This window comes from Rattus rattus, chromosome 9, assembly GCF_011064425.1.
Source record: "Rattus rattus isolate New Zealand chromosome 9, Rrattus_CSIRO_v1, whole genome shotgun sequence".
Classification (NCBI taxonomy): domain Eukaryota; kingdom Metazoa; phylum Chordata; class Mammalia; order Rodentia; family Muridae; genus Rattus; species Rattus rattus.
Genome location: NC_046162.1, coordinates 64,244,558 through 64,261,814, shown reverse-complemented (window position 1 = coordinate 64,261,814; position 17,257 = coordinate 64,244,558). Strand labels below are relative to the sequence as shown.

At 48.2% G+C, this 17,257-nt stretch overlaps 1 protein-coding gene across 1 annotated transcript in view; it reads left to right on the top strand.

The window, feature by feature from the left end:
* The window catches only part of Rptor (regulatory associated protein of MTOR complex 1), a 293,401-nt gene that overhangs the window by 150,483 nt on the left and 125,661 nt on the right, over nt 1-17,257 (top strand). The gene's annotated exons all lie outside the window — the stretch shown is intronic.

The window sequence follows — 17,257 nt, the reverse complement described above, 5'->3', positions numbered from 1 at the left end:
TGTCATTAATGTTGAGGCAGAGCATTGCTATACCTCAGTCCAGCCTGGAACGTGCAGTCGTGCCGTAGCCTCCCCCATGCTGGGGTTGCAGCAGTGTGCCATCCTGTCATGCAACCTGAAGTGATAATGCTGAATCCAGGGAAAGCACTCGAGCAGCAAGGTGCAGCTCAGGCCTTTGGTGAGAACATGGAGATTGAGAGAGAAAAGAGGAAGGGTGCAGCTAACAACAAAATCCCAGAGACGAAGTCCTGAGCATGGACACCCCATGCTGTCTCCACAACGTGTCCAGGGTTTGCAGCGCAAGGGAACCCGTCTCCTGGGTCTCATTTTCTCTGAGGCTCCGCTCTGTCTGACAGTGTAGCATTCTCACTTGTCAGTCATCTCCTTGTCCCACCGTTTCTTAAATTTAATCAAATGAAAAAATTAAGGCTTGGATAATAGACAGAGCTAGGATTCACTGAGCGTCAGCTGTGCAGTTGCACGACCAGCGTGCTCAGTATTACAAAAAGCCTGTGAAGGTTGCACTAACACTAGCTCTCACTTTCAGGATGAGGACATTTGGGCTGCTCCCATAGGAACTAGTAGGGTAAGATTCAGGCGCTAGTGTCCAGACCTAGAGCTGACATTGTGACCTCCAGCTGTGCTGCCTCTGTGGGTACTGGTGACACCCTCCCTGGTGCCTTGGGTGGTGTGTTTACCTGCTGCCATTGTGGTGATGCTTTGGAAGGAGCCAAGATCCTTGCTTGCTTAATCCATACCTTCATGGAGGGCATGGGGCCTTTGTAACATGTTGAGGCAGAGATTTCGGCAAACACCATGGTCAGTGGAGAAAGCCTCCATCTGCAGGTGAAGAAGCAGGCTGCTGTAGTATACCACAGTCCTGGCCAACCAGCAGGATGAAATGGAGAGAAGCAGTAAAGAGATGTTAAGACCTAGGGTGCAGCACAATCCCCCTGCCTCACTGCTTCAGAATGGACATGTCACCTAAGTGCCTGCAAGTCCAGAGCCAGCCCATTTCTGTCACTAGCAGCACTTTTCCTTCTCAGAATCCATAGACGTGCCGGAGAGGGTGCTCATAGCCTTTCCCTTCAGAGTACCATCGGTGTAGCTGCACTAGTGGGTCATGGGACGATACCAGGAACAGCTTTAAAGTCACCACAGTTTAATTTATGTGCTGGCCATAACCGCTCTAAAGTCTTGATACCTACAGATTTTCATTGGAAAGCCTAAATTGTGTGGTCTCTTTAGCTAGAAGGAGCCCGTGCCAAACCCAAAGCTGAATAAAGGAAATAAAGAGAAGAAAGAATGTAAGGGGCGAGGAGATGGGCCCAACTGGTTGTGTAAATTTGTTAATTAGAGGCTAGTTTTTCAAAGATTTCAAGTCATTATGACTTTAGCTAGATGGCTTGCAGTACAGCCCCCTACAAGCACCAAAAGGGGAATGTGGGACCTCCTTTACTATGAGGAGCCCTGTGCCAGAAGCCTGTGGATGCCTCCATGCCCACCTGGAGACAGGAGAGAACCTGAACAAGCTCGTCTCTTACAGAGACCAAGCTGCAGTTGACTTTACAAAGGACCCTGGGGCCCAGCATCTTTGCTGGTGAGTTCTATCGCTGTTTAAGAAAAAGTGTCAGTCCTCATGCAGACAGGTTAGAAAATAGGTAGAGGATGTTCCCTACTGCACACCAAGAAGGCAAAATCCGTCGAAAGCTTAGCCAGGGACAGTGTGGGACTATCTGTAGATTATTACCATAGTGTAAGGAAATTAACCTCAAGGAAGCAGAGAAAGGATAAGGTGTGGGTTACACAAGTGGTTCATCTCAGGAAAGCAAGACATGGCAGAATGAAGGAGAAAACCATATGACTGACTTCATAGCTGGACACAGCTAGACCACCCCCAGGAGACTTCTTCATCGGACTAGGAAGAGAAGTGAGCACCGTCACTGGCTTTGGACTTGGTTATGCAGGCTAAACATTGTCTCTGAACCCCAAAACAGGAAAGGGGCACCATGACTCCCTCCCTATTCAGGGCCATATGAAAGGCAGACACTGCAAGAATGCTGAAAGAAAGGAGAAAACAGTAGACACTCATGTTGCCAGACAGGAAGCCACAGTTAGATATGTGGGCGTGTGGGGAAGACAGGGAGCCCCTGAAACTGACAGCCCACTACAGCGGAACCCCAGAACCCAGATAATTACATCCAAACCAGTTGAAAGCAGAAATACATTCAGTCTAAACACCACCTTGTATCCATTAACATTCAGAAGTATTTGGGAATAAATATAATAAAAGGCATGAGAGAGCTGAATGCACGCAGCCGAATCATCACAGAGATTAGAGATGAGACAGAAAATGGCACTGTAAAGACAGAAAGACCCAGCTCTGTGTGTGTGCCTTTGTGTGAATCAGGTTAGCGTGTAGCTTAGGCTGGCTTCAAGTTACCAGCAGTACCCCTGCCTCAGCCTTCCAAGTGCTGAGATTGCAAATATGTTCTTACCATATCCAACCAAGATTCAGTAATTTTAAATGTTAGTTTTCTCCAACTTCATCTATAGACTTGGTGCTGTCCCAGTCAACGTCTTGGCTTTAAAACGTACATAGAAGCACAGAGGGCATAGCGAGGACAATTTAGGAGACTCAGTGTAGAGCCACCGTCGCACAGTAGTGATACCATGTGCACACCGCACATTATTGGTCTTGGACAAAGATGCCTAAGTGGTTTCATGGGGAAGGACTGTTTTTTCAAGAAATGATGGTAGAAGTTGTGTGTGGAGAAGAAATTCAAAGACAGAAGGAACTTTGTACTACCTTACAGAACAATTAACATTGCTCTTACTCTGTGAGCGAGAGAGAACTAGAAAGTTAGGTGAAATGGGGTTTGGTGATCTTTTAAACATGAGACCAGCAGCACCACCCTTTACTGTAAGTCATTGGTAACAGCTGCTGCTGACAGACGTGGAGATGGAGTTGGGTTTACATCATGTTAGAAACTCAGGAAAGCTAGCCTGTGACCAGAGAACGCAAAGGCCAAGTAGCCCCAGTGTTGCTGTGGTCACGCACACACTCACTCTCACATATGCTCATGGACTCCTGCTCACACACCCACACTCAACATGCTCTCAGACACGTGAACGTACTCACTCTCATATATGCACATGCACCCACTCACATGCTCTTGCACTCACATGCTTACGCTCTCACATTCACATGCACACGCTCACACATACACAAACACAAATGTACACATGCACAAGATTGTCTCCAGGTGGAATGAGGGGCAATGGAGTGTCCTCTGTGGGGACAGTGAGGACTGCAAAAGCATAGCAGTCCCTGCTGCAAACTGAAGTCTCAAACTGGTTTATTTTATCGTATGCAAATTGTACCTCATTAAAAGTTGATTTAAGTGTTTTTAAATGCAGAATGTTGAGTGAAAAAATAAGAAACAGTACTAGATTGATAGTGTAGTACTTTTTATTAATTAAACACAAATATTACACAGTAGTAGTCATGCAAATGTATGCATATATATCTGAGTGAAGACACAGGACACATGTCGCAGACATCACGGGGGCACTGAAGAGTGCTCTCTGATTTGAGACTGAAAGTGTCCAGAACTGGGAGTCAATACAGGTGTGCTGGCAGGGTCTGGGGTATCACTGAGCTAGGTACACTCAGGAGAGGACATGGCATAGACTAGACAGTTTTTCTGAACACCCACATATGTGAAACAATAGGCAGGAAAATGCCAGCATTTTTAAACCCCAGCGTCTTTCAAGTCTACTCAGAGCTGTCACGAGGCCCAGTATGGGGCACAATAGCGGAAGCCAGCAGTAGTAGCCACCAGGCTGCTGCTTAGTAGTGACTGACTGCACTGACCCAGTTTTAGGCACCTCGGTCCTTCGCTGCTGTTTTCTCACAGAGATGCGAGTGAGTGGATGTTTCTGTCCACAGAGCAGTTGTCTTCTGATTTGAAGCTCATCTGTGGTGATTTTCTTCTGGCTCACACTCCTCTCCTGTGTTAATATAAAATGGAACACATTATTGGGCTGCTCTCGTGGGCAGTTTAGTGCATCTGGAGACCCGTCAGTGCTGACTGCCCCAGCACCTGGGGTTGCGTATGAGTGTGGCTGAGGGCAGCATGAGGCCAGAACACGATCTCTCCATGAGCGTGTACAAAAGAGAATTGAGGTTGCGTGCAGCTCAGCTCACAGTAGGGCTCTCACTGTACTGTGATAGTGATAGGATTCCCGGAGAGCAGCTCCCTCCCTACCTCCCCGTCCTCCTGTCTGGCATCAGACAATGGCAGAGAGCAACTTATTGTCTGTGTTAGGATACAAACCATCATCACCTTGTTTCAAATTAGTTCTGGTCCTCGTTGGAAATCGTGCCTGCAAAGCATCTAAATGGCCCCATGTTTATGGAACAGTTGCTCCTGGGCTGTTTTCTTGCCGGTGTGCGTCTGATGTGCCTCTGCTTGTCTGACTTCCGCATGTAGTGTGCCTAGGCCGACACCTGTTTATCAGCGATATTGCCACTTTCCTCTAAGGCTGGGTGATGTTTGCAGCTGTGCATTCCATCATGGACACTCGTGTCAGCGAATGGTAAGTGGCACTTTTCTGGTGATGGCTGCAGACGCTTCCTCGTTTCCTTTCACATACACTGCATTGAGGTGCCTTTCAGATGGCATCTTTGGCATGCCAGGACTGTGCTGTCACATAGGACCTGTGCAGATGGTGGCACAGCACCGCACCATTGATTTCATGTGTTCTGAATGTATCCTGCAGACAATTATCCTGTTTTCCTGACTTCTTGCTAGTCATACTACTGACGCCTCTATTCAGGACACAGAGCAGGCGTGTCACAGAGCGGCTTCAAAAGCCGCTTCCATGCACCATGTGGCTAGTGCCACAGGCGGCAGTAGCTCTTGCTCTTGTTAGCCTTTGTGTCCGCTGTCAGTGATGTCACCGTGTTGCACGGAGCCTCCAGAGTGTGCAGATGATAAGGATTGATGAGTCCAAGTGGCTATCTGTCTGCTGGGATTGGGGACTTAATGGAGAGGGACATTTGTCCATCTCCTTTGGCAATAAGAAGGACGGAGAGCATGGTATCTTCTCTGTTGGCCTCCTGTGTGGGGGGGAGGGTGTCCTGGGTAGATGCTCCAATCCTAGCCATAGGCCTGAAGTCAGCTTAGGGGATGGAGACAACTTAGTGCAGCAGGACCTTTGAGTGTCAGAGGGCAGAGATGGTTCCCAGGACACAAGAAACAGGAGTACAGTCCCTGAACATGACTAAATTATATCATACATATGCACCCTGTATGTTCACCCGCTGTCCTTACATACAAGGGAGTCTGATTTATCAATAGTAGAAATGTATTGCTGTCAGTCTGGAGGCAGGAAGCCCAAGGTCCAGACACCAGCAGATGTGCTGTTGTGTGGTCAAGGGTGTGTAGTCAAAGCCAGAGATGTAGTCTAGAGAGGGTGAGCAGTGTCCTTACTCACATGGTGGTGGGAAGCAGGACGAGGTAAGGGAAAGCCCTAGCTGGATTACTGAGGTCCCCTTACACAGAGCTGTTCTAAATGCCCATTCTTAGTGCCTCCTACCAGATCTCAGCATCTATAGAACAATGCAGGGGAACGTGCATATTCAGACCATGATACCCATGCAGGAAATTAAACCCTAAGTGGGAAAGCATGGAGGGTGGACCAGGGTGCAGCACGAGCTCTGCCAGTGAATGAGCACCAGCACGTAGGAGATGAAGAGGCCAGATACTTTACATTAGCTTCCTCAATATTGAGAAACTGTAGCAACTACAAACCACTCTTTAAGAAGCCATCCTGCTGTGCTATTGGCTCAAAGCAGCTGAGCTATGGGGCCTCTCTTCACCTCAGGCCCAAAGACTCATTGCTGGGAGAGTTGAAGAGGCAGGAACCATCTTAGCCCCTGCTTCTCACACAGTGGGCACCACACACGTTCAGAGCAGGAAAGCACTCCATTAGGAGCCTGTTACCCTCATCCATATGCACTCTCTCGAAGAAAGTAAGCTGGGAAATGAGAAAAAAAAAATAGGGCAAATCATTGAGGCCTAAATTAAAAGATGTCTCTGGCATAAGGTAGCAGGGATGGGTGTGTGGTGCAGACCACACATCGTGCCTGCCTTGTGAGGAGTCGCTTTCACACGAGGGCAAAAGCACCTAGGGCTACAGGGCCCTAAGGAGCCTGCCAAGGGTGGGTTCCTAGATCCTAAGCCCTGAGCCAGAGTTGGTACCTGATCGTTTTTATGTATGTGCCCATATATGTCTGTGTGTCTGTATGTCCATAATATGTGTGCGTGTCTGCATATGTCTCTGTATGTATTGAACCCCGAGCTTCATGCATGTTAGAAGTGCACTCTACAACTAAGCTATCTCACCGTCTGCTGCTCCTGAGTGTTAAATAAACATAAACCCTTGCTTTCAGTCCTGTCCTCCCCAGATCTCAGAGACCAGTGGCCTGGAGTCCCCCAGATGGAGCTTGTGATACTGTTTGGCTCTGGAGCCACCCTTCCTGTCCTGGCCCTTTCATGGCCACCTGGTTCTCCTCCCGTGGTGGACATGCAGTTCCCACCTGGGTCCTCTCAGCATCGCTTTCTCTGCCTGTCTGTCATTCTCCTGCTTCATTGCTCCGGGGCCAGAGTGTCTGCCAAAGACTCAGCGCCTTTGATGCACCTGAAGTGCCCTCTACCTGTGTCTTCACCGTCACTGGCAAGGAGTGTTAGGGTTCCTTATATCCCACATTAAAGGCTTTTGTTTTGTTTAATCTCTATGTATGATTCTTGTTTTAAACATCTGTTATCTTATGACTTAAAACAGCTGGATATGAATAGTTAGCCAATGCATCCTCCAATTGGACAGTGGCAAAGCTGGGATTTGAACCCAGGGCTCTCTGGACATGCAAGCATTGGTCATTATCACCACTCTGCCTTAATAATTTCATCTTTATGCTCGATAGCATGCCATTCCTAGTGAGCAGAGCCCTTTGGCACGGTGTGATTAGGCAGAGATCTGTCACTGTCTCTCCTATCAGAGACTGGCGTTGAGCTGTATGGCTGTTGGTGATGGGGCTACCTGACAGAGTCTGGGCCCTGTTCATGCTGTTACAGCTTCACCATAGGAGGCACTTCAGGGGAGAGGTGCCGCAGTCAGGGCTGACCGGCCTGTACATCCGCAGGCTTTACTGTGTGTCTAGTATGGAGCAGTATATTCTGTGAGTGCATGGAGAGGAGGTCCTTTAAAACTCCTCTTCCTTTTATGGGTCACTTTTTCTTTTGCTTTCTCACTCCCATGCTGATTGTTAGCCTGGACGCTTGTTGGAGAGCATTTCCCGTTAGTTTGATTTATGCCTATGCCTCCCTCCAAGGCAAGCCACTGGGGCCTCTGTACACTGAGGACTGATCAGACCAGAGTTGAAACTGAACACTCAGTGCTGTGGCTTCTGCCGGCTGGGTTCTGCTGTGGTACTTGTGCCTTTAGTACTCCATTGTGCAGCAAAGCTCTCCTCAGGCCATTGCTTCTGCTCCAAGTCCCCTCAGGCTGCTCTTGGTGGCCACGGTCTTCCTCTGCATGGTGCTGTCTTGCTGTATATTCTTCCTTGCTTGTCTACCTCTCCCGTGAAGGGACCACTGATTGGTGGTCTATTAGAAAGAGCCCATGTCTGAAGAGATGGCTCAGCGTTAAGAGCACTGACTGCTCTTCCAGAGGTCCTGAGCTCAATTCCCAGCAATCACATGGTGGCTCACAACCATCTGTAATGGGGATCCGATGCCCTCTTCTGGTGTGGCTGAAGACAGCTACAGTGCACTTATATGTAATAAATAAATACATCTTTTAAAAAAGAAAGAAAAAGAAAGAGCCCATGTTAGTATGACTCTCTGAGGAAGCAGAGGCTCTGAGAGTCTGAGTGCTCTCTGGCCCATTCTTCCCCTTGGGTGTGACAGTTTCTCTGTACCCTGTAAGGATGGTGCTCTCTTCTCAGAGGTAGAGGCAGTGCAACTGCCTGGGCAGTACCATGGAATAGGGGCTGTGAGTCTGTGTCAGCCTGTATGTATTAATAGTGTAATACACTGTAACTTACAAGGTACTTCCCACAGGGCTTCACATGCACCTTTGCTAATAACCAGGACCACTCAGCGCAGCCATAACTCGGGGTGCATGAGTGTGTGATTGACTGGGGACCACGTGCTTACATGCCCATTGTTGCAGCCTGACTTATAGCTGAGTTCACTGCAGTCCTTGACACATGCTCATGCCAAAAATACATATTTACCCAGGACTCCATCAACTCCTTACGTGTTCATTCGGGGTCCTTTGCTCCCTCCCACAGGCTTATTCCTCATCACCTGTTTTCTTGGCCTCTGCTTTGGTTTAAGCCCCTTGTTTACTTCTCAGATTCCTTAAGGCTGCTGTGGATCACAGAGAAGGTGCTCTCTTCCTGCTCAGCATGGCTCCTTCTACCTGCAGTGTGCACCTGAGTGCCAGCAGCAACCATGGGGCTGTGAGAAAGAAGACAGCAGCACAGATGGCTTCACTCTGCAGCACGCACGCACGCACGCACGCACGCACGCACGCACGCACGCACGCACGCACGCCTTCATGTGGGCTCCAGAGGAGCTTCCTATCCTTTACTTACTGCACAGTGTTCTGATAGCGAGTGATGGGGAAGAAAACCTGAAAGGAATGAACTCAGTCTCTGCTATTGTTTCATGGCGTCTGTCTTTCCTGCCCACGCACTGCATCACTCACCTAAGCAGAACCCATGCAGGTTTGAGTTGTGTTTCCAGGCTGAGACAGCTGTTCTTTATTACCACCTGGTTTATTTCCCAGTTTAATATTCTACCTTAACATTCCACCCAGGGTTTCTGTGGGACAAGGCCCCCGTGCTTCTTCTCAGAGCCCAGCACACCTCCTTGTTCTGGACACTGACGTGTTTCCAAAACGAGACTAGCATGACAGAGAGTGGGGCTCTTGACCTCTGCTGTTCTGAACCTGGGCAATGAGACTGCCCCGTATGTATCACACATGCCAATGTGTTATTTTCAACACACCCCGGCTCTACCTTCAAAGAGAAACTGTCCCATTGCAGGCTATGATAAGCAGACTCTGTGGGCCATGCATGATCTGAGAGTTTTGTATAAATCACTGTGAGAAAGGTCTGTCCTTCCCTACCAGTGAGCTGCTCACCTGCTTCCAGAAGCCTCGGGCACTTAGTGGAGGAATGCACCTGATGCTGAAGCCACAGACCAGGAGCACAGCAGAGGAAACATTAGCAGCTTCCCCTCCTGCTGGAGGTAGACCAGACCAAATGTGTACCATACACGCTACACAGCAGGATCTATATTTAAGTTTAATTGGAACCTCGTCCAACCTTGCTTGCTTCCAGAACATCAGGAATTGGCTGCTTGTCACAGCACTTCCTCACTTCCCATCCTGGGACTGTTGTTTGGCCAGTATTTCTGCTGCTGCTGAAAAGAGCACACAGCCTATGAAGAGCCCAGACCTATGTCCACTGCCTGCCTATGTCCACTGCCTGCCTATATCCACCGCCTGCCAGTGTCCACTGCCTGCCTATATCCACTGCCTGCCTATATCCACTGCCTGCCAGTGTCCACTGCCTGCCTGTGTCCACTGCCTGCCTGTGTCCACTGCCTATGTCCACTGCCTGCCTATATCCACTGGCCACAGCTCCCACTTACTGTAGCACGCTTGCTCTTTGATAAAACTTTTCCTTGCCTCTGGCTGGACTTCCCTACAGATCCTACACCTAGACATGATTATCATCATGTCTGTCTGCTTCTTTCTGTTAGAGCAGTGTGCTTACAACCGTGAAGCAGCCAGAATGTCTGGTACCTACCAACTATATGCTTGGCGAATGGTCCATTGAAAAGATGATGTTGGGGCTGGAGAGATGGCTCAGCGGTTAAGAGCACCCGACTGCTCTTCCAGAGGTCCTGAGTTCAATTCCCAGCAACCACATGGTGGCTCACAACCATCTGTAAAGAGATCTGATGCCCTCTTCTGGTGTATCTGAAGACTGCTACAGTGTACTTATATATAATAAATGAATAAAATCTTTAAAAAAAAAAAAAAAAAAAGAAAAGATGATGTTAGTGTTCAGATGTGTTCTGGAATGGGCAGGAGAGGAATGTGTATAAAGTCAGAGGGGGGTTCTTACCTGGGCCTCTCACTTGGCCATTTGCTGGGTTCTTTAGAGCCTCTGAACATCAGTGTTCTCTGCTAAAGTAACAATGACTAAGGTCAGCTGCCAGCTACAGAGGGCAGGCAGGCAGTGTCTGTGCTCCCGGCCTGAAGGCACCTCAGAGCAGTGGTGGAGGACACTAGGACATGCCTTCTGTAGAAGACTTAGCCATAGACACCTTACAAATGAAAGACATAGGAGGGGTGCCTTCGAGATAGAAGACTGGGGAGCAGGCTGAGAACTGACATCTTTGGTTGCTCTGAGCTGGAGGAGCAGCTGGCAGGTAGAAACATGGATGTTGCCTTCTTGTTTTAATTCATTTTTTTTTAAGATTTATTTATTATATATGAGTACACAGTTGCTGCCTTCAGACACAGCAGATGAGGGCATCGGATCTCATTACAGATGGTTGTGAGCCACCATGTAGTTGCTGGGATTTGAACTCAGGACCTCTGGAAGAGCAGTCAGTGCTCTTAACCACTGAGCCATCTCTCCAGCACCCCGTTTTAGTTCATTTCTAACTGAGAAATGTTCTCATTAATTACCTTTTATTGGCAAGTAGGACACTGCTTTGTCTTTGACCATCCATCTTGGATGGTCCTACCTTTGCCTCTGCTCTGACACAGATCATTTTCTGCAGGTTTAAGTCTTACTGGACTTTTTCAAAAAGGGCCCTGCTTATAGGTGCCTGTGTTTGCATGCTCTAGCAGGGCTTCAGCACACCCAACTTGTTCTACACTTTTTGATCCTCCTGTGCCAAAATCCCATCTTCTGGGATCACAGCCTGTATTATTCTGTCTAGCTTGATGATTCTGAGTTTGTGGCTCTCTCTCCCTCTCTCCCTCTCTCCCTCTCTCCCTCTGTCCCTCTCTTCTTCTCACCTTCTCTTCTCCCTCTCTCCTCTCCTCAAACCCCCTCCCTTCTGGGAACTCAGAACAGCTGAGAAAAACACTTGGCGTTTTCTGGGAGATTCGTGTGAAGTCTATCCCAAGATGAAAACGTGAGATTAATTATGAGTGTATGAGGACTGGGACAATCTACCTGACTGTCCCAGCGAAGGAGGGAGAGCATCTTTCTGTATCTCCTACCCTGATCTTGCAAGTGCTGGCCCTTGCTCTGTGTTGGAGAGGGAGTGTATGGTCCCCAACCTACTTGCAATTCCTTCCAGCCAGTTTCTTTTCTCACTGTACTTTGGCTGAAAATCAGGCCTTGGCTCTGGACCCACTAGTCGTGCAGCAGTTTCAGAGTGATGTCATCTCAGTCCCTGTATGAGGGAGCCCCTCATGCTGTGTTCTTTCAGCAGACCCATGGCCAGTCTCACTCTGGACCAGGCTTCTCTTATCTCTTAGTGGCAAGTGGTGGGAATGTGGGCTGCTTAATGTCCTTCTGTGTGGTTTGTCCATGTGACCTCCAACCTCCTGCTTACGACAATCCTAGAAGAACTTTGAGGCATCTTACCACAGAAGAGCAGCTCAGATGGAAAAGGAAAGTGACAGAATGATCTTAGCAAATTGTTCTAAATACTTGGTTCTTTAGGATTTAAAAGAATCATCTTTTTTAAAAACAAAACAAAACAAGTTTTAGGGTCCATCTAAAACTTCTACCATAAAGCCACCCTCCCTTCTAGACAGAGGTAGATGATGGGACACTTGTCTCTATAAATACCAAGTGCATTATGGGACCTGAACCCTTCTGTTGTATCCTATCAAGAAGTATTACCCTAACTGAGCCGGTGTGCGGGGCAGCATTCCACAGACTTCTGTACCCTGTGACTGTGGCTTTCCTGCAGTCGTAGGGCGCTATTCCTAGACTGTGTCCATGCACAGTGCACACATGCTCCGTGTGACATGTTTACTAGGTGTAAGTCAGACACAGGGGTGAGGTGCCTGAAACTGTTACACCTTGCATTGCCCTGTCGGTCCTGTCATGTGGGAGTGTGCCATGAGACAAGATGTGTTCTCCGTGTGTGTTCAAAGTTTCCTCCCCAGAAGAAGGTGTTTTTGGAGGAAGGAGGATTGGTTTCTTCCAAGTCAGTAGCTATTGATAGCACCAGAGGAAGAGTGGTGGGGGGCGGGGTGCACGTTTGACAGCTTGCACCCTTCAGATGTATACAACAGTCCTGAAAGATTTTCTTCCCATCAGCTGCCTGTATCAACTGTCTTTTCTTTTTATTGGAGGACAGATTCCAGCCACTAGAAACAGTACTTAGAGAAAGCCTATGATGGACAGTATGGTGTCTCAGAAGTTGCCTCCCTGCTGCTTGTTCCTTCCCAGCCTCTGTCCTGGGCTCTGGCCCAGCTAGAACAGAGAGGTCCATGCAAGGCCACATTAAATGGCCTTCTGTCATCTGTGCCTTCTAGCTCACTTGATTGGCAGCAGAGAGCACCTGAGATAGCAAGTTCCTTCCCTTCATGTGTCCACTCCTGGCTGTAAGCCTAGACACTACTAATGGGAAGCCTTTCTATACCGTCAAAAGTGGTGCCTAAAGTTTGAGTAAGCATCTGGGAAAAGTAAGAACAGCTTAAAGAACTTTCGTGGTGGTTTCTTGGTGACAAGGTATTACTCTGTACCCCAAATTGGCCTAGAACTCACTGTGTAACCTAGGCTGATATTGAGCTGTCAGCCTAACCTCCTGAGAGCTTGGGTTATAAGAGTAATCCACTCTATCCAGCTGGTTGGCAATGTTTGTTTATTTACTGTGTGCCGGTGTTTTGCCTACAAATATGTCTAGTGCACCACTTGTATGCCTACTGTCCTTGGTTCTTGCCAAGTCCTGGGACTTGCAGTTACAGATGGTTGTGACCTCACACGTGAGTGCTATGAGTTAAACCCAAGGCCTCTGGAAGAGGAGCACGTTATCTTAGCCATCTCTCTAGCCAAGCTTTATTTTTGAGTCTGTAATTAGGCGCTCGGTATGAGGGTCCAGAGACACAGCTCTGCTCTGCCACCCTCAGCAGCCTTCCCTGTGACTGTTAGGGACTCAGGCCAATCTGAGATTTGTGACTTTGGTGCTGAGAAGAATTTCAAGACCAGCTGGAGCAATGATATAGAACTGGAAGTTACCCCTACTAAAGACATTTTAACGTCACAGAGCTTCAGTCTGGGTGTTTGGAGAAAGATCATACCTAAGAGTAATGGCTCTGAGCTCCTCTGAGAAAGTAGACACACCCATGTTCAGCAGGACTTTTCAAGGGAAGTACAAATGACTGACGGTCTTAGCACTGGCCACACATGCCAGTTATGACTCTGGGGTTGCTGAGGAACCTTTTCTTTTCTCTATTATTTGATAAGTATGGCTGCTCTGATAATGCCTTGGATGGAATTATAATGATAGGGTGAAGTCCAGAGCCTCCGGGGCTGCAAAGGTGCTGGGCTCCTGTCCTCATAAGTTGGGTTTCTAGTGAGATTCCTAGCAAAGGTCGGGTCTGCAGCTGGTAAGGGACCGGCCTCAGCAACTGTCAAAGGTGCTGGAACTCTTGCTACTCTGCTGGTGAGTAGCTTCAACCTATATCGAGGGCCTCCTTCCCCTGTTCATGCCCCCCCCAGATTTCCCTGCCTTTCCATTTTGCCCAGTTTTATGACCGCTTTTCTGTGAGTGGAACAGAAGAAAAGGTTTTATAGGCAGAGGAGAGCTACAGAGAGCAGAAACAACAACAAAAAAAAAAAAAAAAAAAGAATACGAGTTCCTTGTGAGGCAGAAAATAGAAAAGGGATTGGTTAGCCTCAGGTCACCTCTGGTGTAAGGATTAAAGCAGGCTGGAACCTGATTGTTGGTGGCAGACTGCAGCTGCAGCTGTGGGAAGTAATGTTTCCTCCTGCTGGTTCCTAGAAGGCCGCGTAAACAGCCCAGGTTCTGGCTGCTGAGCAAGGCTCCATTTTTAATGCTTAGCTTGGTTTGTGTAGCTACTTGGTTCAAAGCAGTGGCTCCTAGTAGAACTGCCACAAAGGGAGTCCTCCCTTTGGTTTGCATTTGTTTTTCTTTTAAAGACAACACATCTCACAGATTCCTGGTCAAAGCATTTTCTGCATCCCTTTCAATGACCCAGGTTTCACCTTTACCCTCTGACTCCAGAGTCATCCACAGCTGTGCTCCCTGTGCTCCTCAATGGCCAACCTTCTAAAGCTGCCTATGCCTGAGACTACTTCTGCCTTCACATTTACGTGGCAGTTTGACTGGGTATAAAATGCTGGTTCTCAGTTACTTTTCTTCAGTAAGTTAAACATCCTCTTCCACGGTCCTCCTGCTTCCTGCTTGATCTGCTCATTTCTTTGGGAATGATGTCTCTGAAAGCTTCCTGTTTGTTGTTGATTTTGACTTGGCATGATTCTGTTGTTGTTGAAATTGGCCTTGCTGTGCTGCCCAGGCTGGCTTTGAAACTCTCGGCTCACAGTCGCCCTGCCTCAGTCTCCCAGATGGCAGGCAGGAGCTTTAGTCACTCTGTAGAACAGATGTGCCCTCACACGAGACACAGGGTGACAACCAGCACACAAAGAACAGGGAGTAGCTCTCCACCATTTGGTTATTTTGTTTTACCTGATATTTTCCATAGGTTTTCACTCTGTAACCCATATAGGTCACAAGCTTGAAATGATCCTTCCGTCTTGGCCTCCCAAGGCTCTGGCCAGTTTTAATAGATTGAGTCTTTACACTTCATAGCCCTGACTGTCCTAGAATTTGATATGCAAACCGGGCAGGCCTGTACCTCACAGAGATCTGCCTGCCTCCGACTCCTGGGCCACTGTGCCCAGCACTGGATGCTTTTGTCTCTTCAGTATCCACTGGGTCCTTGGCCTTCATTGTCCAGAAGCACCCTCACCCCATGTAGAAGGAAAATGGTGTAACAGGTGAGGCCGTTGTTCTTTCTGGAGCGGAGAACTGATGCCATTGGTGAAGGAACTTTGAGGGTTCAGTGCTGACTTAAGCATGCATCTTGTGACCCATAGCCTCGTTAAAGTTGTGCAATGTCCATGTTTTAATTCCACGTTTATTCGAACTGTTCCTTTTCACTGTTACAAAAATGCTAATCTTGAAGTCACTGGGCACATTAGTTCTTTTGTAACATGGCTCTTACTTCCAGGGTCTGTTTTGGTGTCTCCTCTGGCTTTGACATTGGGCCACTCGTCCTGGAAGAGCCAGTGCGAAGCACTGCAGAGGCAGCTGGAGAAGGGTGGGCGGGTAGGATGGGCGAGCTCAGCAGAAGCGTGGCAGTGGGACTTGACCTCGTTGGCTTTGTTCCTTGCTCCAGAGTCACTCTTGATCCTGGAATAGGTTCATGTGACTAAGGCAGCATCTCTCTGGAGTCCACTGAGAGCCCTGGGCCTTAAGGGACCTTGCTCTGCTTTCTTGGTGCAAGAAACACTGCACTCTCCAATTAATACTTTCAGCCTTATGTTGCCACAGGGATCCTCGGAGTCATATCCTGTCTGTAGTTCGTGAGTCAGCCAGTGTGAGAGGAAGGTTTGGCTCCCTCCAGTCTAAGGTTATTTCTTGCAATTTCCTGGCAGCCTTCATTGCTGATCTCTGATCCTTACCCCAGGGAGACTTCTGCTGCAGTCCCCATATGTTGTATGAATGTGCAGCCCAACAGGTTGTAGGCCTCCCAGTTTCTCTTCTGTTTGTTTTTTTGGAATTATCAAGTGGTCATTTTTAATATTTTGTCTGGAGTTTATTATTGCCATTGACAAATGAATTAGTGTATTACAAATGATTCTGCCATTACTGGACTCCAGACATCCCAGTCAATAAACCCGTTATGGCCGAGAAGACAAAATAGTGAAAACTGTGGCTCACATTAAATTCAGACCCAAAACATGTCTCCTGTTGGTCATGGCGATCCAGCAGGAGAGCCTGATGTGGGGAAGACTTGTGTCTGTGCTGACTCCGAGGATATGCCTGGAGGGGACTGAGCAGAGCTCTCAGGCCAGCAGAAGGATCCAGCTCAGAGCCCAGCCACCCATTTGACCACATTCACCATTCCAGCTCCTTAATCCTGCAAAGGGGCTGTCCCCATGATCAAAGAAAAGTGACCCTCAGCCAGTACCACAGAGCACTGGCTGTGGCAGCTCATTCTGTAGCTAACGTTCCCCCATTACCTGAGCTGAGCCTTCTTTCTTGAGACAGAGAACATGGCTGGGCAGTTGGGGCCACTTATCTATGTACATACTGTCTACACACTATCTTGGTGTTCCTATATCTTTTGTTTTCCTGCCCCCTCTCCCTCTGCTGCCCCTGTCCTCCAAGCCTACCCACTCATAATGGTTTTTATTCTTTCTTCCTGGTTGTGTCCTGATGTTGTACTGAACACAGTGTCTATACAGACATACAGTTTAAGTGTCTGGTGAACCCACTGTAAGGTGCAGTCCTCAGAACTGGAAAACACACAAACTCCAGACTCTCTTAGCTTAGCCCCTGGCTGAGAGAGACAGGTTGAGAGAGCCACCGTGGGCTGGCTGAGAGCTGCCACTCACTGATGCCGGTGTCGTGAGCACGTGGGCCAGCATCAGTATCAGTTGTGAGCAGATCTCACAGAATGCACTGGACGCTGTAAATGGAGCCAGCCTAGGTTGGGAGCTGTCCCGTGCACTGTGTTCCTGCTGCAGCTTTTGAAGGAGGCTACTGCTCTTCATTTTAAACACAAACAGTTCAAGCATTTCAAGTTTCCACTGAAAACCCTGAGCTGCTTCTCCCTCAGTGCTGCCATTGATCCTGTTCTGCAGAGTGCCAGTGGCTTTAACAGGAGGAAAAAGATGGCTTCCTGCCTTCTGTCAGCACACACAAATTAGACGAAGCCCTGACATTTCTGTTCTGGCTTTTGATGTTGGATCTGTCCACAGATGAGAAGTCTTTCAGCTCTGGCTCTTTTGACTTGTGATGACTAAAACAGTTTAATTGAATCTGTTTCTTTCTCTTCTTGAAGTGGCATTTGTGTACCTTAAAGGCAGGCATCCACTCTTCGCCCTCACTTTTTTTAAAAATTATTTTATTTATCTACATTCCAGTCATTGCCTCCCCCCAGTCCCCTC